The sequence below is a fragment of the Dama dama genome, chromosome 2, assembly GCF_033118175.1.
Source record: "Dama dama isolate Ldn47 chromosome 2, ASM3311817v1, whole genome shotgun sequence".
NCBI classification, from domain to species: Eukaryota; Metazoa; Chordata; class Mammalia; order Artiodactyla; family Cervidae; genus Dama; species Dama dama.
The window spans coordinates 3088071-3107849 of NC_083682.1; the positions used below are offsets into that span (position 1 = coordinate 3088071).

At 54.7% G+C, this 19779-nt stretch overlaps 1 protein-coding gene across 1 annotated transcript in view; it reads left to right on the forward strand.

The window, feature by feature from the left end:
• SHANK2 (SH3 and multiple ankyrin repeat domains 2) overlaps positions 1–19779 on the forward strand; it is a 552597-nt gene that overhangs the window by 150379 nt on the left and 382439 nt on the right. The window lies entirely within an intron of this gene.

Sequence of the window (19779 nt, forward strand, 5' to 3'; positions counted from 1 at the left end):
TATCGCTGCTTCATCCCTTTTTATGGCTGAGTAATACCCCATTTTATAAATGTGGGGCTCATCGAATTTTGATACAGCTGACCAGATGGTTTAGGATGAAAGAGCTTTTTTTTTTTTTTTTTGGCTAAATGCCCGAAGTTACAGAAATGATTTTTCTTCCTAAACACAGTCGGCGCGCTCTCTCTCTCCTCAAACTGAACAATTGAGGTGCCTGTGACTTTTTGTTTGGAAAGGATTTTTACAGCTTCCTGGGCAGAGAGGGGTCTCACGTTTGGCCCCGGCTTCCCTGGGTGACTTGGCTAATCCTCTCCTTGTTATTGTGTCAGCGCTCAGTCGTGTCCAACTCTCTGCGACGCCGTGGACTGTAGGCCACTAGGCTCCTCTGTCCATGGGATTTTCCAGACGAGAGTCCTGGAGTGGCTTGGCCGTTTCCTCCTCCAAGGGGTCTTTCCAACCCAGGGATCGAACCCGCATCGCCTGTGTCTCCTGAATTGCAGGCTGAGTCTTTACCCGCTGAGCCGTCAGGGATTCCTCCACTCAGATATTGGTAACAGAGATGGGTTTGCTATCTTTGTAAGAATCACTGTGCTTTTGGCTGTGCCGGGTGTTTTTGTTTTTGCCGAGTGGCGGCAAGTGGCGGCCACTCGCTGATGTGCTTCGCAGGCTCCTCGTTGCAGCGGCCTCTCTTGTTGCTGAGCACGGGCTGTAGGCGCGTGGGCTTCAGTCGTCACAGCACGCAGGCTCTCGAGCACAGGCTCAGCAGTGGTGGGGCCTGGACTTCGTTGCTCCAAGGCCTGTGGGATCATCACAGCTCAGGGATCAAACCCGTGTCTCCCGCATTGGCAGGCAGATTCTTTACCACTGAGCCACAGGAAAAGCCCTTGATGGCTTGAAAATGAGTCAGCTCAATCCCCAAATGGAGCTGGGTGTTTAACAGTCAGCGTTAATAAGTTTGCTCAGCTCATGAGCAGCGGCGGGCTTGGGTTTCACTCTGCATCTGTGGCTTAAAGGTATTTAATGTGAAATGGGTTGTGGAGGTGAGTTCCTGGTGTGCTATTGGGTGTGTAAAGACTATGCTTTCATCCCCAAAGCATGTCCTCTTTGCAGTGGTGATAATGAGGGAGCTGTGGGCTCTTGCCACTTCATGGTGGGACTCATCCGTGGGGCGGTGGTCTCGGTTTAAATATCTTGCTGCTATTAAGTGATACATTTCCATGGCCCTTTTTTCTGAAGTCAAACAATGCTTAGATTGCTTAGAGAACAGCAGCTAATGCCCTTGGCTGGGGAAGAATGAAGGCAAAAGGAGAGGAGGGCAGCAGATGATGAGACGGTTGGATGGCATCACCAACTCGATGGACATGCATGAGCTTGGGCAAACTCTGGGAGTTGGTGAGGGGCACAGAGGCCTGGCGTGCTGCAGTCCATGGGGTCACAAAGAGCGGGACAGGACTGAGCGACTGCAGAACAACAACAGTGCCCTTCGATTCGGGTTGGCATGGGGACGGTGGCACAGAGCCCTTGCTGCCGTTCTGGGCAGAGGTTTGTAACCGCCACCTGACTCTCCAGGGGAGTGAGTCGTGCGCGGCATCCGGGACAGAAGGTCACTGTTGGCAACCCCCCTTGTGAATCCCCACAGGCAGCGACCACCTCGGTGGGACGCCCCCTTCTTCCAGGAGTCCTGGCAGGAACCCCTGTGCACCCCACCCCGGCAACAGATCCACCCCAGCTCACACCCGAGGCCATCTGTCTCGATTTCGCTAACAGTAATCAATCAAGAGCCGCAAATGGTTCAGGAAGACAATTACGCCTGAATAATAGGGCTCTGTGCCCTGCAGACATTGTTCACGGACGCGGCAGAATCAAAGCCTGGGGTGCACGCTCTGCACACCCAGTACGGGCTCCGACTGTGTGTGTATGAGCTGGTCTCCACCCCTGTCTCCCCACCTCCTCGTGTTTTCATGATACAAAGAGACTTACCTCAGCCTCTGGAGCCTTGCCTGTAAAATGTCCCCAGCATTCATGTTGCATTCATGATCCTTCCCCGCCCGGTGATGAAAAATGAACCCCTCACCGTTGATTTTGGGGGGAATGTTAGCTTGCTGCATCATTTAACGGGGCTCAATTGTGTCCACCTGGGAAGCCTTGATGGTATTCAGCTGCTGTTTTGAGCAGGGGCTTTTCTAACAAACCGTGGGATATTTGACAGACTTCCTCTGGCCAAACTTTGCTTGATTTAATCCAAAGGCTGGAGCAACAGCAGCAGGACTCAGGAACTTGAGAGAAATGCAGGTTCTAAGTCTTCCCTTTTGGTCCCCTGAATCCAAAGCTTGGGGGCAGGGCTTCGGGTCCGAAGTCCTCATAAGTCCCCTAGAGACCTCAACGTCCGCTCAGGTTTGAGAATCATGAGACAGAGGTGACGTTTTGAAGGAAGAGAAGGAAGAGCAGGAGAAGGAGTGTCTACAACATCACTTGGATGTTTTTTAAATAAGTGGTCATGACTGTGATGGTGGTGATTGTCTGAGTCAGGCCGGGCCACACATGGACTGGGGGCTTAAACAGCGGACATTTATTCCTCACCGTCCGGAGACTAGAAGTCCAAGGTCAAGGTGCTGGCAGACGCGGTTTCTGGGAGGGCGCCCTTCCTGGCTCACAGACAGGCCCCTGGTCACTGGTGTTTCTTCAGTGTCCTGTGAAGACAGAGGGAGAGGCTTCTGCTGTTTCTTCCTCTTCTCCTAGGAGCAGCAGTCTTATCTGATTAGTTTCCCACCCTCATGACCTTGTTTAGCCTTACTTACCTCCCTGGAGGGCCTGTCTACAAATATCATCACAATGGGAATTAGGGCTTTAACATATGAATTTTGAAGTGATGCAGTTCAGTCATAACGTTAATGATGATGGTGATGGTGGTGGTGATGGTGATGCTGGTGGTGATGCTGGTGTCTATTGATGATCATAGTGATGATGACTCTTCCCAGTTGCACAGAATCTCAAAGCTCACAAATGCTCTTCTGTACATTTTCATTTAATGTTCGACAACCCAACGAGGTGGGGTTTTTATGCCCAGTTTATGGGAGATGTGGACTTAGGGATGGATGCCTAGGCTTCCTGAACCAGTTAGTGGCCATGTCCGTGGCCTCCAGGCCATCTGAGTGCCATCCCAGGCTCTGGTCTGGGGAGAAGGCAGGCACGTCCTCTGGCCCATGACTGCTCTTCCATCCTGGCATGGAGCGAACAGTGACAGGGAATCCTTTGTTTTCTAGATTGCTCAATCCAAGGAAGCAAGCATGTCCTGGTTCTGAAGCTAAAGGGAAGTAGGATGGAAAGAATTCTAACGAGGTGGAAGGTCTAAGTGAAGAGAGTGTACAGCCAGTGGGGAAGTGGGGAGAGGAGCGGCCGTGGATGCTGGGACGGCCGTGTCTGCTGAATTAGGCTCCCATGCTGTGAAGTTGCTATAGGTTCAGATCGGCAGTCAGCTGACTCAGTTGAGGAGGTGAACCCTCTGTGATGTGGGTGGGCCTCTCCCATCAGCTGGAGGCCTTGGGAGCAAAAGCTGGGGTTTCCCAGAGGAGAAGGAATTCTGCTCCAGGCTGTAATACAGAGACCCCGCCTGGGTTCCCAAGACTGGCCTGCCCCAGACTTCACACTTGCCAGGCCTCACAATCTCAGGAGCCACTTCCTTAAAATAAATCCGTGTGTGTGTGTATGTTCACATCCTGTATGTCTTTCCCTGGAGAGCTTTGGCTGGTGCCCAGGAGGATGGCATTGAACCCTTCCCGCCCACCAGCAGCTCCATTCCACAGGGGCTCCATGGTTCTGGAGGGCAGGCCTCCAGCCCCTGTGTGTTTGGAGAAGCATCTTCCCCTGCACCCACGCCTCACCGATGTGTTGGTCCCCAGGCTGCCCTCTGCAGCTGCTCTCAGATGTCAGGAAGCAGAGAGACAGGAGAAAACAGGAGGAGAGGCAAGGCAGTGAGAGTCATTTCGAACATCTAACGTCCGGCTGTCCTCCAGGGAGGGACTTGTGAGAAAGGATCAGAGGCAGGACTGGGGTGGGGGCTTAGGGAAGGCCCTGCTGGGGGTCTTTTCAGTGAAGGTTGTGCGCAGGGGGCAGAGCTCTTGGCCCTGCAGACGCTCGGCCTTTAACACACATCACTTGTGACGCAGGTTTCCACCGTCCCCTCCGGATGGAGAGGTGAGCAGACGCCAGGGTCCACAGCTCGAGAGGGATGGTGAGGGTTGCTCACGGCCTTGGGCCCCGAGTCCTTCCTCCACCGTCGCTCGGGATGTGACAGGACGAGAAAGGCCAGCACCAGGAATGAGGAGGTTCACGTCCTCAGGTCTCGGGCGGTAAATCGCCGAGCCGAGCCTGGTGCTGGCAGACGACCGTACATTCCATCTCCTCAAGCCCGTCCTCCTGTGACATGCTCTCTGATGCCCAGGACGTGGCCGTGGTGCTGTGGGTTCTCTGGGGGACACGTGGTTCATGGGAATGACCTTGGGTCCCTCCTGAAGTGTCAGAGTCTGGCTCTTGTCCTTCAGACCTACGAGCATCTCCTACAGCTCCGACTTGGCTCGCTCATCCTGGGACACAGCCAGAGACGGACGGACATTCTCCTGGGTCACATTCCATGTTGGGCAGGGCGGTGACCCCTTGCTAGTGACCGAGTCTCCCGTCCTTCTCCGAGAGCTCTGAGCCACTGGGTTGGGGGATGGCCCAGCGACAAAGGCAGCCTGACATTCAGGGGGTGGCATCTGGGTTCCAGGTGCTGTATTTTTTCTGGGAAGTCGATGAAACCGACTTAGCGGGCACTTGGGTGCTGTTTCCTCCGGGCGCCTGTTTGGACTTCTTTCCTTGTTAGTGACTCGACAGTAGGACTGTTTGGTGGTATGGAGTCCTGGGGAAATCCACACGGACTGCAGTGCAAGGTCAAGGTGGGGCTTCCTCCCTCAGCCTCCCCGGTGCAGGCCGTGGGCAGGGCCCCGCGGGACTGCCTTCTCTGCCACAGATGGGGTGAGGTGACATGGGGGACGTGCAGAGTTAACGTAAAACTACGTCAAAGGCACAGACACACAGACACACGGACGTGCACACGTGGATACAGACACTGCACACACAGACACATAGACACACACTTGCACACACACGGACATGCATGCATAGATACACACTTCACACACGTGTGCACACAGACACACATGTGCACACAGACACATGCACACACCAACACATAGACACACACTTGCACACACATGGACATGCATGCATAGATACAGACACACTTCACACACATGTGCACACACGCACATATGCACACACATGGACATGTACACATAGATACAGGCACACACAGACACACATATCAACACATAGAGACACACGTGCACACACACAGAGAAACACGTGTGCATGCACACAGATACACACATGTACACACACCAACGCATAGACACACACCAACACACAGACACACACATGCACACACAGGCCCTCTAGAGGCACTTACCTAGCTGAGGGTTCAGAGTCCACAGCCATGCCAGTAAATTCAACCCCGATGGCATCCATACACCCTCATCCCCACCAGGCACACAGTGGCTCCTTCCCTCATCCTCAGAGGTGGTCCCGGGTCCTCCTTCTCCCCATCCCCAGGCTCAGAAGGACCGCCACCCACGTGACCTCTGCCTACCACCCAGGGTGGACCCAAAGAGCGATCCCAGCTTGACCTTCAGCTCACCTGGACCGGTGCCCCTGAGCCTTGGGGATGCCCTGGGTCTGGTGGGCAGAGGGCCAGGGGAGGGGCAGGGAGCGTGGTGAGAGGGGAGGGACCAGCCCCGCGTGGGCTCGGCCGCCCCCTAGGTGAGGTGGCGTGTCATGACAGGTGACAAGACGAGACGGCAGGGCTGAGTGGGGGCCCGAGGACCCTGGTGTGAGGTGACCGCCATCAGACCCGCGCCGAGACTTGGCCCCCGCTGGGGAGCGGGCCCTGCTCTCCCGGGGAATGGGGTGCCCCCGAGGGAGGCGCGTGGCGAGGGCTGCAAGGGCCCCACCCCACAGGGCAGAGGGCCTGTGCTGGGCTAAATAAGGGCCCCAGGAGAGGTGGGTCCTGACCTCCAGAACCTGCGGCTGTGACCTTGTACGGCAGGGACCTTACCAAGCGGCCTCGGTCTCGAGGTGGTGGTTAGTCTGGATTGTCTGGGAGGGCTCTGAGTCATCACTAGGGTCCTTTCATGGTGGTGAGCACAGGGGAGGGGCCCCGTGAAGACGAGGAAGAGATGGGGGGACGCAACCACCAGCCCAGAGCTCCAGCAGCCCCCAGAAGCCGGAAGAGGCAGGGAGGACCCTCGCCAGGAGCCTTCAGAGGGACCCAGCCCTGCCCACCGCCAGGGTCGGGCCCCACGAGCCTGACTTTGGACTGTGGCTTCCAGAACGGGGTGAGGCTCTGCTGCTCGAAGCCCGCGGTGTGTGGTCCTCCGCTCCAGCCACTGCGGGGGCGCTGCCAAGAGAGCCCGCTGGTGGCGGGCCTGCGGCCAGCTTGCCGGTTCCTGCTGCCCACGCCCTGAACTGCTCAGCCCGGCGCCCTGCCGCCCAGCCCTGAGCCAGGCTCCCTCCTCGGTTCCCATGGTTTCCCTTCTGCCCTCGGTGAAGACTGTCACCAGCTCGGGTGCATCTCTGCTCCTTGCCACCCAGGAAAGCCGCTAGGGACGCCACGGTGCGGGAGCTGGACCCCACAGCCGCGGGGTCACAGCCTTTGTGCTCCCTGTGGTGGGTCAATCTGCGGGGCTGCTGGACCAGGCCCCACAGACGGGGCGGCTCCGACAGCAGGCGTTTGTTTCTCGCGGGGCCGGAGGCAGGGGAGGCCAAGGTCAAGGTGCTGGCCCTGCGGTCCCTGGTGAGGGCCCCTCTTCCGGGCTCAAAGACGGCCGCCTTCTCAGCCTCTCCACTTTGAAGCCCCCTCCACCCGCGCTCCGTGAGAAGCAGCCTTTAAACCCTCGCAGGATTAGTGATGAAATGCCAGGTTTCTTCTGAGCCCTTTCCAGAGGGCTGTTAAAGTGACAACAGAAAACTACGTTTTTCAGTCCAACCGGATTCTCTTTTCTCCTTTGGGTGTGTGTCTCTGGGGCGTTTAGAAGCAGCTCGATGGGGTAGGAGCCGGCATCGTGGGTGCCCGCCTCACGTCTTGTGATCTGCTGACCTTCCACAGGGCTGGGTACCCAGCTCTTGGTGAAATAAGTCACAGTCTGCAATCCGGGAGGTGGATCTCAACTTAGAGACGTAGACTGTGGGCTGCCCATAGTTTTGCGTCTTTATCTAAGTTTTCTGTTTTGTTTTTGACCGGGTCACATGGCATGTGGGATCTTAGTTCCCCAACCAAGGATCAGACCAATGCCTCCTACATTGGAAGTGCAGACTGCCTGCCCAAAGTTTTTAAAAGCTAGATTCTTTGCCAATATTTAAATATCCTGCAATTTCATGTAAAATTACAATTTCCAGCTACCCTCAAATAATTGAGGAAAGCAGGCCCACGAGGCAGTTGGCGTGTGTGTTGGCCTTTGGGTCGCATGGGGAGCTCCGTCTCCTTGGGAAGCTCTGCAGTTGCCCCCTGCCCCAGTCCCCGCCGCTCCTGACTGCCTGCCCCCACCCACATCTTCTGCTGTGCAGCCTGGCTGATCCCTCTGAGCACTTCCCCTGAACCCCCGCTTAGGGCGTGCGGTCAGGGAAGCCACTCATTTTTAAGTCGTTTCTTTTAGAAGTTCTTCTTATTTGGGATTCAGACCCTGAGTTCCCATAGAAACAGGGAAGAGGAAGTCGTGTTTCTGGATCAGGGCACAGAAACACAGGAGACCCAAGTTTGGGGCTGATGGACTGTGCTCATCTGTGACGGAGAAGGATCAGGTTTCAAGTTCATTATTCCAGACAGCACACGCCGAGTTCCCGGGAAGAGCCACGCTCTCGTCTAGGTGCCGGGAGACACGTCAGTGAGCACGGACACCCTGCTCTCACGGAGTGTGCGTTCGTCAGACTGATGATTAACAATTAAACAATATACACATACTGCGTCAGGGTTGCTAAACTAGTTGGAGAGAGAGAAGGCAGGGTGAGTGAGTGGGTAGAGAGAGCGGGTGGAGCTCCTGGGGCCAGCATCTTTAGTGATGGGAGCCTTGCGGGACCTCTGACGTGTGAGCAGAGGCCAGGATCGAAGGAGGGAGGAGGCAGTGGGCCATGCAGACGCCTGTGGGTGAGAACACCCAAAGGCCCTGGCATCCGCTCGCGCCTGGCCAGTGTGAGGAGCAGAGCGGGTCAGCCAGCTGGGGGGTGGGCGAGTGGAGACCAGGGAGGGCCCCCACGACTGGCGAGGACTCTGGGTTTTACTCTGAGTGAGATGCGCGGGTCCCACAGGACAGAGGGAAACAAATGGACATCAGCCCAGCCCATCCCACCACCTGTCGTGATCTCATTGGCTCAGCTGGTAGAGAATCTGCCTGCACTGCAGGAGACCCAAGTTCGATCCCTGGGTCAAGGAGATCCCCTCTGGAGGAGGAAATGGCAACCCGCTGCAGTATTCTTGCCTGGAGAATCTCAGGGACAGAGGAGCCTGGCGGGCTATCGTCCATGGGATAGCAAAGAGTTGGGAACGGCCAAGCAACTAACACGCACGTGATCCTGTGTGAAAAGCAGGGCTGACATTTGCCTTTTTTGTGGCATGCGTACGGGGCGCCTCGTGAACTGATCCAGCTTGGGGTCAGGACAGGGAGAGTCTCCTAATTAACTGCTTGACTTGCAACACTGCCCGGGGCTGGGGGGTGATGAAGTGGAGACCGCGACTGGGAAGGAGCTGGCTTGAGGTCAGAGGCATCAAACGCGGGGACTGAGGGCTCCAGGGAGCCCCGGGTGGACACCTGGTCCAGGTAGGGGGGTCGAGTCCTCGGAGGTCTTCCCCGGAACCCCTGCACCGCAGCGGAGGCAGTGAACCCAGATTCCATGGGTTTAAAGTTACGGCACAGGCTGTCCCCCTAAACAGAGCACTGTGCAGCCGGCCTTGAGACCCCTGACCCAGGCACATGGGAGGGGCTGGGTTGGGGCCGGGGACTTGGTTTGCAGATGCTGCTCCTCACGAGCTGAGAAAAGGACCCTCAGTCGCCAGGGAGCGTGTGAAGGTCAGGATGCATGCGGGCGCCTGACCCTGTTATGTAAGAACAAAGGAGAAGCAGTCACTGGTCCTCAGCTCCAGGAAGGGGAGAGAAAAGAGGTGAAGAGCGTTGGGAAAGCCGCCCTGCCTGCCACCAGTGGGCGGAGCTGGGAGTCAGCACCCTGGAGACCCCGAGTGTTGGATGCCAGGCTCCTCCATGTTGGAGATGCAGGTGAGACTGGAAATGGTGTCTCGGTTAAACCTGCAAGGCCTGTAGGCCCAGGCTCGTGGGGTCCTTGCTGACCTGGTGTGTGCTAAGTCACTTCAGTCGTGTCTGACTCTCTGTGACCCTATGGACTGTATCCCACCAGGCTCCTCTGTCTGTGGAATTCTCTAGGCAAGAATACTGGAGTGGGTTGCCATGCCCTCCTCTGGGGGATCTTCCCAACCCAGGGATCAAACCCACGTCTCCTAGATGTACCCACATTGGCAGGTGGGTTCTTCGCCACTCGCGCCACCTGGGAAGCACGTTGCTCGCTGATGTCACAGCTCCCAACTCACGCCCTTGGCCCCAGACATCCAGCCTCCTGCTGCTCCTCAGGCAGCCAGACACGTGCTTGCCCCAGGGCCTCTGCGCCTGCTGTCACCTCCGTGAATAGAACCCCTCCCCCAAGCACCCTGTGCTTCATTCCCCCCGTGAGGGCCCCCGGGGGCGTGTCCTCCCACCGTAGGACCAGCTCACCACATCCAGAGTTTCCATCCTACGTGCAGACGCTTCAAACTGAAAATGGGAACAGACAGTTGAGCATCACCAGTCATTAAGGGAAAACCGCCAACGGGAAAGGCAGACACCAAACAGGCAGAAATAAAGACGCTAGATAGAAACTGAGGAATTTAGAGAACAGGAGGGGGACTTCAAAACGTATACCCCATATTCAGTGTGGTAAGAGAGGCTAGAGCATCGTGAAGTGGGGGTTCAGGGGGCTTATGAAGTCATAATGGCAAGTAAGCTGTGAGCCCAGAATCACTGAGGAGATGGACGGAAGGTTGGGGTCCAGGTAACCTAGGAGTCGTGAGCAGGTTTGACACCTGAATATTGGAATTTCTGAGAGAGCAGAAGTCAGCAAAGACATCGTTCAAGACAATGCTGCCAAACAGAAGGATATGAGATTTCCCACTGGAAAGGCCCCTTCGTTTACATGTCAAATGCGAGCAATTGTCAACAGCAAGGACAGGGCTCATGAGAGCTCAGAACTTCGGGAATAAAAATAAAACTACGGTTCTTAAGTTTCAAGAAGGAAAAAAGCAATTTCTGTATAGAGGTCCAGGGGTCAGGCATTTCCGTGACGTCTTGGAAGCTCACAGACCGTGAATTTCATTCTCCAGGGCGCACGTCACTTGGAAATGAAGGCGGCAGAGAGACGGCTGAAGTGTTTGCACCCAGAGAGGAGGCTGTTGTCAGAACCTGGTGACCCATCGACTGTAGGTCAATAGAAAAGCAGATTTTTAAATGTCGCTCTTACTCACTCGAGGGAGAGAGACTCATAGTTGGCTGGCGCTCCCAACTGTGGAGAAGATAGACTTAGCCATCCTCACGTAAACACGGGATGGTGATTAGGTAAAGTCGGGACCCGCCTGTATTGGGTTGTGTGATGGATGAGCTGAGCCCTTGTCTTTCCTGACAGGACGTTGATAACTAATATTTAAATGGAAAGAAATCGCGGCAGAGCACCAGGAGGCTGCTGGTTAGAAACAGAGGGTCCAGGGGTTAAGACTCCACACATCTGTTGCCGGGGGCACAGGTTCGATCCATGGTTGAGGAACCAAGATCCCACATACCATGAAGCGCTGCCAAAAAGAAAAAATAGAACTATGAGGCAGAGGACTGAGAAAGCAAGCAGATGTGAGTGTGGAGGGGACATGAGTGTGCAGGTGGTGGGTGCGGATGGCGTGTAGGTGATAGGGGTGTGAACAACCGTGAGGAAGGATCTGACTTTTCAGACCGCCCATCCAGCTGTGTGGCATTGATAAAAGCAAAAATTTGATTTCATTTTTTAAAGACAGTCCTTCCTCCTCCCCCTTCCCCCTTCCCATGAGCTCCCCTCTGCCCAGTGAACTCCTATTCACCCTTCAGAACCGGAGCTCTTCATCTGCAAGCTGTTTGCCTGCAGCCTTGGGCAGCCCCCCAGGGGTGCTTTCCTTTTGGTTCTGGTGTTACTTGATACATGCCTGTCACATATTGTATCAGCGTGGACGGTTGTGGCATCAGTTCCCCAGCTACACTGTAAAGTCCATCTCTTTGATCTTTCAAGTCCGAGTGCCCAGCACCAGACCAGGAACAACTTAACTGGAGATGAAATGATCTGTGATTGGCCTTTGTTGTTGTTATTCCGTCACCAAGTGGTATCAGACTCTTTGTGACCCCACGGACTGCAGCACGCCAGCCTTCCCTGTCCCTCACTATCTCCTGGAGTTTGCCCAAGTTCATGTCCATTGCATCCATGATGCCATCCAAACATCTCATCCTGTCGTCCCCTTCTCCTGCTGCCTTCAATCTTTCCCAGCATCAGGGTCTTTTCCAATGAGTCAGCTGTTGGTATCAAGTGGCCACAGTATTAGAGCTTCAGCATCAGTCCCAATGAATATTCAGGGTTGATTTCCTTTAAGATCGACTGGTTCAATCTCCTTGCTGTCCAAGGGGCTCTCAAGAGTCTTCTCCAACACCATAATTCAAAAGCATCAACTCTTCAGCACTTAGCCTTCTTTTTGGTCCAGCTCTCACATTCGTACGTGACTACTGGAAAGAAAATAGCCCTGGACCTTTGTTGGCAAAGTGATGTCTTTGCTTGTTGACACGCTGTCCAGGTTTGTCACAGCTTTCCTGCCAAGAAGCAATTGTCTGCTAATGTCATGGCTGCAGTCACTGTCTGCAGTGATTTTAGAGCCAAGAAGAGGAAATCTGTCCCTGCTTTCATCTTTTCCCCTTCTGTTTGCCACGAAGCGATGGGACCGGATGCCATGATCTTAGTTTTTTTAATATTTAATTTTAAGCCTCCCCTTTCACTCCCCTTCACCCTCACCAGGACGCTCCTGTGGTGTAATCCTTGTAATTCCTCACGCCGGCCACTAAGCAGCAGTGTTGTCCTGGGACAGCTCAGTCCAGGAGCGCAGGTTGGGGGGCCAGGGTGCTCATGATTGATGTTTACTGTTTCTGTCCCAAAGAAGTACCTGTCCTGAAACTCAGTCCTCGGATCGTTCATCAGTTCGAAGGAGAAATGACCCCGTATCAGTCAGTTCAGCTGCTGTGACAGAGGATCACAGACAGGGCAGCTTAAAGAACATTTGTGTCTGTCGGCTCCCGAGGCTGCACGTCCGAGACCAAGATGCCCGTCCCCCAGCGCCTGGTGAGGGCGCTCTTCCCGGCGTGCAGATGGCCGCCTTCTCACTGTGTCCTGCAGAGGTCGCCGGGGTCCCTTCTTATGGGGCGCTGACTCCATCAGGGGCCCCTCCAGCCCTCGTTCCCTCCCAAGGCCCCACCCCCAAACATGCCCCGCTGGGGCTTAGAGCCTCAGCACAGGCGTTTCGTGGGGAGGTCAGAGTCCTTAAACCCAAGCAGCGGGATGGGCTGGTGTTTGGGGCCAAGGCTGTGTTAAGGCGTCTTCTCAGTTTGCTGTAATACTTCCGCTCCCTGTGGTCTCCCAGTGTGTGGACAGCACCCTGCTGTCCCTCTGCAGACGTACTTCTGGGAGCAGACGTGCACACGTGTGTGTCAGGCTAGAAGACTCCGCAGTCCATCAGGAAACGCCTGGCAGCTTTCTGCAGAGACAGGAGGGTGGAGAGGCTGGTGTTTACTGGGTGTCCACTGCGGGCCATGTGGGAGCTTTTAGTGGGGGAGTGTCGTCCTCGGATACTCTGCAGGTTTAAATACTGTGAACCCCTTTTACAGATCGGCTAGTAAAGGCAGAAGTGACGTTTGGGACTATCAGTCTCCCCATTTACATCTACTTCTAGTGACCCCATCTGCCTACTGGGATTCAAGCTGATGTTCAGTTCAGTTGGAGGTGGTTATTCTGTTCACACGGGAGGGACAGAGTACTAAGCGGAGTAGAGGGTTTCTGGGTGGATGAGGGCAGAGGGACCCCGCCTTGGAAGTGTCTTCCCAGACCTAGAAGTGGGTGGGAACAGAGACACAAGCGGTTCTGTCGGTCCGGGCGGAGCAGGGAGGCCAGACTGACAGACACCCAGAGGCTTGAGCCATGGATGGAGCCCCAGGTGCAGGGGAGGGCCCGAGGTAAGCAGGCAGTGCAGAGGCCCCTGAGGCATTTCCAGGGAAGCCTGCAGCCAGGGGTGGGAAGCGCCAAGGAGCCGTCTGGGGCCTTGGTCGTGTTTAGGACACAGAAAACCGCCCTGGGACCCTCAGGGTGCCTGCCGCCCCTGGAGACCCCCCCAACCCCTCCCTCCTTCTGTCCAGGCTCTTGGATCCGCAGCCCTGAGCCTGAGTGTGGCTCCCGGGTTCCACCAGCCTCTCCGCACCCCCGACCCTCCTCCAGCCTCTCCCCGCTTGCACCTCTGCCTCCTTCCACCCCCACCCCCCTCTCTGCCCTGTGCCCAGCCTCTCTAGAGGTAAGTGGACCGAGTCCTTCACCTCCCCTTTCCTCCCTGGTGACCCTGACCTCTGGGACTTCGAAGCTGCTGTTCCCGCTGCCTGGAGCTCCCCTCTGTCCCCCACTGCCCCCCCTCCCGGCTCATGTACCCACGTTTCCCCCAGGGAGGCTCCAGCCCTTCCCTGAAGTGGGGTGTGATGCCCTCCTCACCATCATCGTCGCTGCCTCCGGGGTCTCTGTCTGCCTCCCCCCATGGGCAGAACCTCGTCTCATCCCCATGGGTCCTTGGCTGACCCTCTGCGGGTGGCCAGCAAGTATCTGTCTGTTGGTTGAATGTCATTGAACCCAGCTGACTTACCTGGGCTTTTACAGGTGCTCCAGTGGCCTCTGCCCTTTAAGCCGTGTGATATGCTGACCCCCCCCCCCCCACCTTGAGTGAATTCGAGTGTCCGTTTGGAGGGACTTGCCCTTCCTCGTGGGGGAGGGAGCCCTGTGTTCAAATAGGATCCCGGAGCGTTAGCTCGATGACTTTCATGAGGGCTGCCTGCCTTCCCTGTCCCTGGTTTAGTCGCTCAGTCGTGTCTGACTCTTTACGACACCCTGGATTGGAGCCCACCAGGCTCCTCTGTCCATGGGATTCTCCAGGCAAGAATACTGGAGTGGTTAGCCATTACCTTCTCCGGGGGATCTTGCTGACACAAGGATTGAACCCGGGTCTTCTGCATTTCAGGCGGATTCTTTACCGTCTGAACCACCTTCCCTGCTCAATGTCACCCAGTCCTCTGACCGTCCCTTCCAGGCACGGGGGTTACAGACGTGCCTGGGACTGTCACCCCCTGTGATGCTGGTCTCCTGAGATCCTTCTGGGGTTCTGTTCTCATTCTTCCCCCGACCCCCGCCGCCACACACACAACTGTTGCCTCGCCCAGTCCACAGACGATTGGCTGACTCGGGGCCAATTGGATTTTGTCTCCTAGGAAGCTGGGATGAAGGGGGCGAGGGCAGGGTCCTAAAGATGCCCTGGCAACCCTGACCCTCGGGGAGCAGCAGGAGGGGGCGATGGGGCACCCCGAGTGGAGGAAAGCAGCCCAGAGGTGGTGCGGACCAGGGGAGTAAGACGGGCGGACACACACACACGAGCGCATGCGCGCACTCCCGCACACTCGCGCAGATGAAAAGGTCAGGCGTCCTGCCCCAGGTCTTCCTGGGATTCCCCCGAAAGCTCCCTCTCTGGCTGAGCCCACCTGTGGGCTTGTGTTTGTCAAGGACAGGCAGCTCCGGGTTCAACAGGGCAGCACCTGTGGACCCAGAGTTCCTCCTCCGAGTCCCGCCTGCCTCTCGGCTCACACGTCTTTCCCGCGGCCATCCAGAGAGCCGCACCCGGGGCCAGCCGGCGGGCACGCGGTGGGCGCGCGGAGGGCGCGCAGAGGGCGCATGGTCGCCTGGGATGAGAGGTAAATGCCAGGTGCACACAGGAGGGGACAGACGAGGCTGAAGGTCGGCCCCTGTCACCCCCAAAGGCGGCCCCAAGCCCGTGTGGCCACAGGAGGCTCTTCTCCAGGGCTTGTCCGGCTCCTCCAGAGCCTTAGGGTCAGGGAGACACCACAGCGCTGATGGTGACCCGGCCACCTGCGTCCATCCGGGGCTCCTCTGCCGAGGCTCTCCTTCAGGCCCGGGGGCGTCATGCTGGGTCCTCGGAACAGCCAAGCGACAGGTCTCGGAGGAGGTCTCTTCATTTGCTCTGGGGTTTTGGACACTTGGCCATGTGGCGTCAGGTCTTTTGTAAGATATCTGGGCGCTCCATCAGCGGTTCTCCTCGAGGGATGCTTTCTTCCACCCCCTCTCGGTTTTGAAAGCATCTCGGCCTCTGATGTTTGTTGTTTTTAATGCTCCTTCCAGACGTAAGCAATATTGATCCTATTGCTTTTTATTAAAGCCCCGAGTCCCTTTGCATCGCTTCTTAGCTCTTCCAGGCCTGGCACGTCCTTTGCCCACGCCAGGCGGAGAAGTGGGGTTGGGCTGGACATAAGTGCCGGTCTAATGCTGCAGATGCCGGCAGTTTAAAAGCTGCAGCTTGCAGCGACATTTCAGGAAAAGTCATGCCGATCAAGAAATCCCAGGGGAAGAAAGGGACGTTTAAGAGTGAGTTCCTGCACGGATGGAGGTTTCTCCCGGGAAGCGCAGTGTGGACTAAATCAGGCCAGGGACCGACAGTGGGCACCGGTGTGATTTACCCGCCGTTTGGGTTATTCAGGGATTTTCACTTGCTCTTCATCTCTGGACCCTCTTATTTAGGGAGGGCTGTCGGGGGTGGGGGTGAGCAGCTGGGCGCTGGGAGGTGGAGGTGGACGAGACGCAGGCCCCCCAGGACCCCCCCGGCCAGCACCAGCGCCACCTCGGTGGAGAACTGTTTTGGTCGTGCCGTCTGGGTACTGACATGGTCGTCAGAAACCAAAAGTATTGCCGACAAAACAGATAAATAGCCAAGACAGACAGAGGCGGGGCTCTCTCCTTTTGCCTGTTGCTTTAAAGGTATTTTTAAAATCTCAGGTTGGTTTTCACACTAGGATTCTTCCCCTGACGGTTTTTAACGTTTTGGGAGTCAGCTGTAGAGAGCTGGCATTTATAGAAGAATGTTTATTTGAAAGAGAGGAAACTCAGCCAGCTGTGACACTGATAAGGCCAAATTGATCTCAATTCGTGTGAAACTTCAGCCTGGGGACCCAGGAGTGAGTCCCATGGTGAGGTTCGCCCGGTGGTGCTGGGGTGGGGGCCCTATTGGACAGCTGTCTGTGATGGAGACCTCCAAACCTGTGTTTTATCAGGGACAGTTCACAATAGAAGGGCCAGACTAAAATGCCTGTTAGCTTCACAAAGAAGAAACTGCGTGTAAAGATTCATTCTGCCTTTCAGAACTTGCAGTTTTAAAAGTATCTTGGAATTTTTTGAAAAATACAAATGCCCAAGTATTAAAAAAAAGAAAAATGTTAGAGAAAAATACAATCTCACATATATATATATATATATATATATATATAGGTTTTGTCAGCAAATTGTTTATTTCATAAGCCTATGATATTGGTTTTGTTATATTGATAAATGATATCTATCAAAAATGGCATTCTCAACAGCACCTGCCACCATGCATGCGTGCTCATGTGCTTCAGTCATGTCCAACTCTTCGTGACCCTATAGACTGTAGCCCGCCAGACTCCTCTATCCATGGGATTCTCCCGGCAAGAATATTGGAGTGGGTTGCCTTGCCCTCCTCCAGGGGATCTTCCCAACCCAGAGATCAAACCTGCATCTCTCGTGTCTCCTGCATTGGCAGGTGCCACCGGGGAAGCCCATGTTCCCCCACAAATAAAGTTAAATTAAAAAAGAAATAAAATAAGCTACAAACAAGGATATCTTATACAGCAAAGGGAATATAGCCCACATTTTATTATAATTATAAATGAAATACAACCTTTTAAAATTGTGAATCACTATGTAATATATCTTTTTTTATGTAGTATATCTTAAACTTTTGTAATATTGTACATCAACTACACTTCAATAAAAACAAATTAATTTTAAAAGGGAAAATAAATAAAAGTATCATCAAGCTGCCTTCTCGCTGGTTTTCTCATCTTAGAAAGTCGCCTTCTGGGGCAGATTCTGTGTTTTATTCGTCTCTTAATTGAAGCCAAGGACTCAGCTCAGGGCCCAGCCCAGAGTAGGGGTGCTTGTTGACTGAACCAATAAATAAGAAGTTAGTTAGCATCCCGGGTTTGGAGACGAGCTCAGGCCCTGACACAGTGGAATTGGTTGTCGCTTTAGATGGTAGGGTGTTGGGCAGGTGGGCATGACCCAGAGTGACCTCCTCTGGATTCTGAACAGCTCAGCAGTGTCTTTGAGCCCATAGGCCTGGCTGGGATTCCTACTGTTGCCCCTAGCTAGCCATGTCATCAGGGCTAGTTACTAATGTGGGACTCAGCTTTTCTACCTGCGAAGTGGGTCTAGTAAACACTGGGGTACGTGGAATAGGGCAGCTGACATGGGTCCACACTCCAGCTTCATCACTTCAGTTTATAGACCTGGTCCTGGCAAGATGCAGGCAGCTCAAGACAGGAAGGTTCTAGAAGGTAAGTCCAGTTGTCACTGTGACTGGCCTTGGTGGGTTGGAGCAGCTCATCTCCTTGGTAACGTGCATGCGTGCTGCCTTCAGAGTCACGTGCTGGGTCTCCGTTGTGCTAAGGGGCCCCTTCTCCCGTTAAATCATCACCATCGGTGCTTTGTGATTTAGCCTCTTTCCTGTCATTGAGCACATGGAATGATGAGCATCGTGCAGGCGGAGGGGTCTTGTTTTTGAGGAAACATGGTCATCACAGTAGCCGGAGACGCTGCTGGGGGTGGGGATGTTTGCGAGTCACTTGGTCTGGGGTCTCAGCAGGCTTCCCTGGGGAGGAGCATGTTCTCCAGCATCTGAAGCCTGAGTTGCAGCTCAGAAGCAAGAAGCCCGATGGGGTCCGCGTGTTTGGAGGTCCCCGTCACGGAGATGCCGGCTCTGCAGGGCTGGGGGTGAGCAGGGGAGGGGGCGCTGGCCCGATGCAGGGCGTGTTCCCTGCAGTACAGAACGCCGTGGGTGGGTTCGGGATTTGCAGTAAGGGGGTGAACGCCTGGTTTTCATGTGCTGCGTTTTTGTTGTTGTTTTGTTATGCCTGCTCTTTGAAAATTATGGTAAAACACATCCCGTGTTGCTAGATCGTCCCGCTTTTCAAGGGAATTTAGAAATTCAGATTCTTTTCAGTTGTGGTAAAATATACATAATGTAGAAATTACTACCTTCACCGTCTTTGAGCACACAGTTTAGTGGTGTTCAGTACATTGACGTTCTTGAGAATTCACCCCCACCACCCAGCTCCACAGCCTCTTCATCTTTAGAAACAAACTCTGTCCCCGTGAGGCAGTCACTCCCCAGCCCCAGGCACCCACCTTCCTACCACCTCTCTGTATGCATCTAGTGCCCCCTGGGGCCCTCACAGGAGGGGAGTCCTACGGGATCTGTCCTTCTGTGCCTGTCTTATTTCACTTAGCATCACGTCCCCAAGGTTCATCCCTGTGGTTCATGCCATGAGTCAGAATGTCCTTCCTTTGTAGGGCTCAGTACTGTTTCTTGGGCTCCAAAATCACTGTCGATGGTGACGGGAGCCACGAAATTAGAAGACACTTGCTCCTTGGAAGAAAAGCTATGACAAACCTAGGCAGCATATTCAAAAGCAGAGACATGGCCGACAAAGGTCTGTTTAGTCAAAGCTATGGTTTTTCCAGTAGTTGGATTATAAAGAAAGCTGAGCACTGAAGAGTTGATGCTTTTGAACTGTGGTGTTGGAGAAGACTCTTGAGAGTCCCTTGGACTGCAAGGAGATCCAACCAGTCCATCCTAAAGGAAATCAGTCCTGGGTGTTCATTGGAAGGACTGATGCTGAAGCTGAAGCTCTGATACTTTGGCCACCTGATGCAAAGAGCCAACTCATTGGAAAAGACCCCGATGCTGGGAAAGATGGAGGGCAGGAAGAGAAGAGGGTGGCAGGGGATGAGATGGTTGGATGGCATCACCGACTCAATGGACACGAGTTTAAGAAAATCCGGGAGATGGTGAAGGACAGGGAAGCCTGGCGTGCTGCAGTCCGTGGGGCTGCAGAGTCATTTCTGAGCAGCAGCAGCAGTGACCCATGCACGGATGGACCTCTTTTCGTCTCTCTACCGTCCGTCGTGGACTCTTGGCTTGCTTCTGCCCCTTGGCTACCAAGAGTAATGCTGCTGTGAACACAGGTGCACGGGTGGTTCTTCCAGTCCCTGCTTTCCCTTTTTTGGGGTAAACATCCAGAAGTGGGGTTGCAGGGTCATGTGGTCATTGTATGTGTAACTTTTTGAGAACCCTCCATACCATTTTCCACAGCCGCCACTCCGTTTTACATCCCCACCAACAGTGTGCAAGGCTCGTGTCTCCACACCCCTGCCGACACTCGTGGTTTTCTGTTTTGTTTATGTAATAGCCATCCTGAC